Source organism: Chelonoidis abingdonii, chromosome 24, assembly GCF_003597395.2.
Source record: "Chelonoidis abingdonii isolate Lonesome George chromosome 24, CheloAbing_2.0, whole genome shotgun sequence".
NCBI classification, from domain to species: domain Eukaryota; kingdom Metazoa; phylum Chordata; order Testudines; family Testudinidae; genus Chelonoidis; species Chelonoidis abingdonii.
The window spans coordinates 13,121,884-13,130,383 of NC_133792.1; positions in this window are offsets into that span (position 1 = coordinate 13,121,884).

Here is an 8,500-nt window from a genome sequence, read left to right on the forward strand (position 1 = left end):
TTGGTTTGACACTCAAAGTCACTAATCACTTCAGAAAATCTTGGCCTCTGATTTTTGCTTAACACTATGGTCATCACCAGTGATAATATCTGTTGTCAAAGTAGGGCTGTCCTCTGGCGTGCCTCACCTACCCAGAACTCCCCCTGGAAGTCACTGAGAGGTTGCAGTGTCCAAGAATGCAGGATCAGGACCCCTTTGGGACTGACCCTGCCACCACAGTGCCTAGCTTCAGAAGGGGTAACTAGGTTTCTGGCTTGCAGAGAAGTCTTTGTAATTAAAATCTAATGCCTAAAATCTTCAAAATTGGACTGGACAAAACACTAGGGCCTGTTCTGTAGGGAGCAGTCCTGCACTGGCAGTGGGATTCAGTGACCTCATGGCTCTTTTCCACTTCTAACTCCTATGAGTCTCTGGCTTCTGGGCCCAACCCTGCCCTAAGCTATGCACACACAACTGCTGCCTGTCTCCACTCTCTTGTGGGGGATTCTGAAGCAGAATCGAGTCCCATGCTCAGAAGCCTGCCCGGTGGTTGGAGCGTTTGCAATATTCCCACTCAGTCCAGCTTGCTGAAATGCTTTGCACAAATGTGTTCAAATTTGCGTTTCTCTCTCTGCTCATTAACTGTTTACTGCTCACAGCAGTAGAAGTACAGCTCCCAGACTTTGCTTGTGGGCTTTGAGCATCCATGGTCAGTGTAAGGGCCTTGCTATTCTGTACACCAGCACGTGAGGACAGTACTTAAAACTGGGCCATTGTATGGAATAAAAAAACAAAAAAGGAGACAAATACAACTGTTGACTCTCTTCAGCAGAATATTTTAAGGGCAAATCTTTCTCCAGCCCTGGGCTTTTTCTCTCCTTCTGTTTGATCTTATTCTTTCATTAGCCTGCAATCTACACAGTAAGAAATAAACAAAAACAGTATTTCTTACTAGCCAGCAGTGCCCTTCCCACGTGCCGGGCTTCATGCTATTAATTCATTGTATCTGCAGCCTCAAAATACACAGGAGGAAAGTTATTGCAGGAGTTAAGGTTATGGTAGTCGCCAGTTTGATAGTGAATTTGATATGTAAGAAAAAGTCCCCTAAACCTGGATCTGAAGTGCTGCTGAACAATATAGATACAGCTCAGCTTTTCTGTGTTGCTAAGGCCAAAGATAGAGCCATCCTGGGGGAAGATGACTGAAAAATCTGCAGATAGATCATAGAATGTTGATTAGCTCTTTGAAAGAAATCAGGACAGCTAATTATGTCTAAACCCCATTTCAGTGGCATTTAAAATCCCGAGAAGGAAAGTAGTAACAGCTATTCGCTGAAGAGCTGCTTTGTTATTAATTAGTAGCAGTATGTTATTATGCTGATTGCAATGTGTCCATTTTTCAGCAGAGGTGAAGTTTGCCCAGCCTTTGTTTTATTTGTTGTTAATTTCATTTGATCAAAGGAAGGGGAGGGAACAGGACAGCTAAAGAAAAGGACTCCCAACACTGAGGAAAGTTCAGTCAGCAGGAGGGATGGGGAGAACTCTGTACAGGCAGAAGAGGCTGTGCAGGTTTGGAGCATGGCTGGAGGAGCTGTGGGATGCAGTACATCCAGCAGGCTTCTTGCCTCGCCGGTTAGCTGCTCACTTCGCTCCTCTGGTCATTTGTTTGTTTCACTTCTGCATGTCTTTGCTGGCTGCGATCTCTCGGCCCACCCTCCCTGAAACCCCTTTCGGCAGCTTCCCGGGAGCAGCAAACGGTGCCCTGTTCTCTCCCAGGGAAGGCTATTGCAGCTGTTATGCTTAAAAGTCAATAATATTCATTAGCGGAAAACAATGAGCATTATTTAGCTGTTTCCATTGCAGCGCTCCATGGAGGGGGGAGCGGGGAGTGGACCCTTTTAACACTTTCACTGCAGAAAAAGAGGGCGGGGGGCGCTAGCCGCTCGGGAATGCCATGAAAATGAGAGCCCCGGGGCAGGGATGCTTTCTGGGGGACGAAAAGGAGGAAGGATTGGGGAGCTGCCGGGGGGGGGGGTCCCTTCACAAAACCGGAGTGAATGGAAACTCTCACACACGATTCACGGTTCCGTTCGGAGCGGATGATCTCGCACGAGCTCTTTATGTTACACATTTTCCACCAGTCCTTAGACCCAAGATTTCACCACCCCAGGAGACTAGATAGATAGATAGATAGATAGATAGATAGATGGGGTGTATGGGGATAGACAGACAGACAGTGATTCTATTCTAAGACCTAAACAGCAACCAACTGCTCCAAATACCCCATTTCTCTCCAGCCATTAGACCTGCAGGTCTCCCTCTCTCCCCAGGCTGTTAAGGGCGGTACCGGTGTGAGTAAGGGGGTGAGGAGAGGGGGGTTTGCTTTGGAAAAAAACGACCTGAGCTGGGGAATGTGAGCGGACTTCAGAGTATCTGCAGAAAAAAACATCCCCCCCCAAAAAAAAGAAAAGAAAAGAGAAAGCCCATCCCCCATCCAAGCCCACCGCTTCAGCCCGGTGCTGATGAATAACCATCCCGCCCGCTAGAAAAGCAGCCGCGCCGCTAGCTGGAGCCGGGAAAGGAAAAGGATCCGAGCGCTACGAAATTCACCAGCCGCAGCTCTTTAAACTCATGAAGGCCCTGAGAGCAGTCGGGAGGCTTCGCCCTGCGAGGAGCCGGCCAGAGCGAGCAGGAGGGGCAGCTGCGAGCACAGGCGGCTCCGCTCCTGCAAAAAAAAGCAAACCCCGAAAAACCCACAAACAGGCGGAGGGCGGCTTGGCCCTGCGCGCGCGGCCGCACATTTGGGGCGCTGTGTCTTTAAGAGCTGGCTGGCTCCAGGTTGCAGCTGCTGTTTCTGTGCTATGGAGACAGTGGAGATTCATTACTCCTAAAACACAATGGGCATTTATCACCCTGTGGTGTTATTCAAATTCAGTACCAATTGAAGGCCATCCCCATTCTTCCCTAGCCTCCTCTGCAACCCATTTATTGTTGGGGGCTTCAACTAAAAACCCTTCAGGACCCGAGCGCAGCCTCCAGAGCCTTCTGAAATGTGCTCATCTCGGCAAGCCCCGCGCAGGAGGACAGGCTCCACCGCTGGCACCCGCAGCAACGTAGCCAGGAGCCCTGGCGGATTTTGGAAGCGCTTGGGTGGGAAGGATACAACATGGAGAAAGAGAGAGACGCAGTCGGTGGACGCGAGCAACAGACTTTTAACAAACGAAAGGGAAAAGCTGAAATCTCTCCCCCCTCCCCAGCAAAAAGGGAAAAAAAAAAGTCACTTGGGGGATCTTTGTGTGGAGCCGCAGGCGCAGGTATTGGAGAGCACGGTGTGTGGATGTGCATGCCTCTTCTGCATGACTTTAGCAAATCGGGGTTAACAGGTGCAGAACAAATAGATCTGGGGCTGGGGTTCCAAACACATGCTCGAAATAGACTCTTGTCTTTGGGGGAACCCCTGCACTTCGGCTGGGTTTGATTTTTTAACCAGTTAATAAAATCATAGTTATCTATAGACCCTATATAGCTATCAAACTGTCTGCAACTATGTATAATTATAGATCTATGGAACTGTATATAAATGGGTGTTTCAATATTTTTCCATTATGTCCATATAAATCTGTGCATGTATATATTGGATTATAAATACTCTTTATTTGCCCATAGGAAAAATCACTGAAACAGTTTATATATATATATATATATATATATAAATTCCACATCTATAGATAGCTATATCAGATTGTATCCTCTAAATCTACAATTATATAATGTACTGTGTCAATCGTTTTCCATGTAATAGATTATATTACATGGAAAGAGATATTACTTATAATCGATCTCTCTGTTTTGTTTGTTATGTTGAATTGTGTGTGTGTATATAGCGTTTCAGTCGTTTCCCCATATTGTAGTTAAATAGCTATTTCTCCGATTATATAATCTGCCTCTATGGAACATACCGTAGCTATCTATATGGGAAAGCTAGTGAAACACACACACACGTGTGTGCATATGTATATGAAAATATTGAACCGGCTCAAAGATGCATGATCAATTTCCAAGTGGAATTAGACAGCCAACAATTTCAGGACAGAAAACTGAAACCAGGGTACTCTGTTTGCACAGGTGCTGATGCTGGTATTTATAAATAAGCAAATGGTACATAATCTGAGAGGGAAACCGGAGAAGCAGATTCGTGTTGGTTTTAAATGTTGGGGTTTAAGCCTGATGGGTTATTTTCTAACTAAAGAGGGAAAATGTTCTTGACTTAGTGAAGAAGCTGCATTTGGAGGGAAGGATTGTTACTGGTGAGAATCCGATTTGGAATCCTCCCCCCCCCCCCGTTATATATCTGCAGATCTTTATGAAGAGATTTTAAAATACAAGCATTTCAAAAACATGCTGTTGGAAATTATTGATTTTTGTCCAAAGAGGGGGAATTCGATTCGATTTGATAGGTGGAATGAGGAGAAAATCGCAAGCTTGTTCTCAGATTGTCGGGTTTGTGTAGAGGGAAGGGACCATCCCTATACAAACTTGCCATCAAAGGCTGAGTTCTTTTCTTCCTATTATTACAGGTAATTCCCCTCTGCACTTCCACACACACACACCCCCGAACAGAGAGAAATTTACAGCCAGTAACCGTTCAAATTCCCCTCTACATTTTGTTCACTAATTATTTATAAAAAATAAAATAAAAACAAATACCCCTTTCTTGATTCAGATGCTAGATCAGGAATGTAGCCCCGTATATATTCTAGGGAATTAAATCATTTGGGGTGAGAGGGTGACATGAAATCTCTCAAATCAGAACAGGGACCAGACGCTTCACAGCTATGATCAGAAACTTGTTCAGGGTGAAGGGAGAGTGGGAAATTAAATACTGGGCTGTGAAGCGCCGCTGACACGAGTGTTTTGGAGAAGGTTCGGTGCGTGGAGGTGCCGGGGTTGGGGAAGGACGGCGGGGGCTGCATGTGTGTGTGTGTTTGTGTTTTCTAGGAACCAGCCCGGATTTTCCTGGAAGATGCCTTGCCAAGCCTGGAATGCAGGAATCTCTGCTCCTGATTGTCCAAACGCAATTCTTGTGCAATGGAAACATACGAACCAAGAATTGTGTCTGGACATCTGTGGCAGAGATTTCACCTTCATCGCTTTGGTTTAGGGAGTTGATTTGAGGCCAAAAAAAATATTCCTTCATTCCCTGGACCCTGTGTGCAGCAAGGTAATAAATATTCGTAACTGACAACCGCTAAAACCCCTCATCTCGGAAGGATCTCCACAGGTCTCTACACTCAGCTGTTGTAGGTCTAAATATGTTTTTTTTAAATAATTCCCTATGTTTAGCTCCAACAAATATTTCAGTTCTAATGCTTCAGATAGTTGCGAGAAAGACTAACGCTGTTGCTCAGAGAGATTTTGTTATTTGAAACGAATAACACGTTTAACAGCTGAGACTGTTGTGTGTAGCTATTGAATTCTAACCTAGCTCGCTGGGTTTAAACCATCGAAGATTTTAATAAAAAAAATTCAGTTTAAACTTTCCACGGGTTTTCCTTTGATCGGCTTTAAAAAATCAAAACTGCTGAAGGAGGGAAAGACCATTTTAAAATGTTTTTCAAAGCTTTTCTGGCTTAAAAATCCCCCAAGCCCGGTGTAGTTATTTTACGCAACTGAAATTGTCTGGGAAAAAATCTACATCGATAAAAATAGCGGTAAAAAGATGAAGGAATAAAACGTTTTGATCATAATCAGAATTAGGGGTAAAGATGACTTTCCCAGTAAACCAGATTCAACAGATCTGATTCAGAGGGTGTCTAAGAACCGATCCCTCTTCTGGAGAATTGCTTAAAACCACCAAACCCACTAGCCACGACGAGCTTTAATTTCCTCGTGGCTGCGAGTCGATGGCTGGGGAACCCCCCGCTCTCCACTCCGTTGTTGGCAATGGGAATTTTGCTCGGCCCGAGGGAAAGCCGGCTCGCTTGGCAAGTCTCTGAAGTGCGGGTGATCGAATGACGTCCGGGCCGCCCTGGCTCCGGTTTTGTGCCGCTGTGCTGGGAGGAGGGAGCGCCTCTGTTTTGCTGTTTTCTAGCCATTGGGGGGAAGCCCTCGGAGGCCCGTGCTCCCAGGGGTGTCCAGTCCCCATCTCCTAGCGCTGGCGAAGCTGGGGGATCTCCGTCTGCTCTGCCATTCTCCGGGGCAGGGGAGCGCGCAGCGTTGCACGCAGGAAAGCGGAATGGTTTCCTTCGCCGCTGTGCTCTGCGCTTTCGGGACTGGGTCCAGGTTCCCTTGGACCCGAAGCCCCCTTGCAGAATCGCCGCCGCCCCCACCCTGTGTTTCGAAAGGCGAGGGAGAGGATCAGTCCCCGTTGGAAAGTTTCTCCGCTACCATCTCGGGATCGGAGCCAGGGAATCTTCTGCCCCCCCCCCCCGCCCAGTGCAGAAGCCACGTGCTGGAACCAGCCAACCCCGCCCCCTAAGCGCGATCTCTTTTCGGGGTGCTGTTTGGCCCCCCCGCCCCGGCTGAGTGGGAGGCGAGAGGTTGAGAGCGGCCAGGGCCGGAGGACGCGGGCGGCCACGCCACGGGGCACCTTGGCCGTGGTGTGGGAAGCTGGCCAGCGGGGAGCGTAAGAGCCCGAGAGATGCCCATGCTCCGGCCGAAGCAGGAGCTCCTTTGACCACGCGCCCGCTCTCCCGCAGCCAGCCACCCCCTAGCCTCCCCCCCACCGCGAGGGCGACCTGCCCCACGCCCCCCCCAGGGCGAGGCGCGGTTCCGACCCCCCCCCCATGCAGTCTGCCCGGGTGCTGCCCGCGTCTTATGCGCTCAGATCCGCCCGCAGCCTGCGCGACCCCGGCCCCTGCGACAACAGCAAGGAACCGGAACGGCCAGCCGGCCCTCGGCCTTGCGGCAGGCTGAGGTGGGGGGGGCGCCCCAGCTCTGCCTCGCAGCCCCTGGACACCCGAGGCTAGGAAGGCCCGGGGCTGGGCTCCGAGCCCAGCAGGCCGAGCTCGGCCCCCTCACTCCAGGAGGGGCACTGCTAAAGCCCAGCTCGGCCCGGCCTTGCAGCCACCCACGGAGCTCGGCGCTGCAGCGCCCTTTGCTACCTGCACCAGGGAGCGACCACCCCTAGCAGCAGCCGCCGGCTCAAGCTGGGCTGGAGAAGGAAGCCTGCGCTCCAGGACCCGGGGAAAGGGGTGTAGGGACCCGATCATTGGCTGCTGCTAACAGCAGGGAGAGGGAAGACTAGGAATAGAGCCTGCAGCATAGGGAACAGCAGAGGATTCCTGGGGCCCTGGCTAGGCCTCCGGCTGCCAAGCCAGGTAGCCAGAAGAGAAGGAGGAACTGGGGAGAACACCAGGGCGGCTGCAGTGTCTGAAATCACCCATCCAATTACACCCAGACAGCAGCCCACAGCAAACCATCCCCTATGATTTAACGAGCAAGGCAGCAGCCTCCTAAAGCTTATGACGCTACTGGGGCAACCCAGGAACCACAAGAGGAACAACCTCTGGAAAGACAAGCAACATTTCACCAAGAATCCAGGCAAGACAAAGCTTGAGGCAAAGAGTTAAACAGGCCTGGGGCTCGGGAACTTCTGCTGTGACAGGAACTGGCCCCAGCATCTCCTACTCTTGGCCCTGGCATTTCTAGCACTGATCGACAGTTTTTATTGCCTCTGGACTAATGCTTCTGGCTTGGGCTGCACTTTTACTATTAAGGGAAGTAAGATTTCCCAGTGAAGAAACTCCTCCTAGGGTAATCAACCTAAAGGAAGATCCACAGAAAACTGTTCTAAAGCCCAATACAGCTTAGGGCAGGAAAGGGCTCGGATGCAGGACTTCACGCATCTCCTTCCACCTCCACCTCACACTTTACTGTTCTCAGCTCCTGCCTAGATTGATCTAGAATCCTTAGGTCCTGTTTGTCCCCTTCCTCCCTGCAGTCTCACTCAGTGAAATTAATGACAGGTAAATCCAGAACAAATCAAAGCCTTTGGCCTGTGTAATTCACAGCTGCAGCATGGCAGAGTCAAGCGCTGCAGCTGGATTTGACAGAGGCTGATGACTAATTTTATTACCCATAATGCTCAGCACCCTTCACCTTGAAAGCACTTCAGAAACATTAACAAGTTAATCAACATAATTCATAGTGGTTTTAGTTATGCATCCTAGGACATGGTAAACATCTCTTGGCATAAACCCATTCCTAGAGAGGTCAAACAGGAGAGTGTCTCCCCCCTCCCTTCCCAGCATACAGAATGCAAATTTGTTAGGTGCAGCATCCAGAAGGATTAATGTATTGGCCACACATATTGCCAGTGTCAGGGTACCACACGTTAGACCAATGGTCTGGTGCAACATGACTGTTGCTGTGTTTCTATCTCAGCTATTAAATAGCAGAGACCCAAGATAGGAAGAGCTGGTAACAAGTATTTGAAAAAGTTGTGCAATACCTGATTGTATTATGTGTGGCTATAATTAGTCTACAGTCCTGATGGAGGTGCACTGGCAGAGAAACACGTG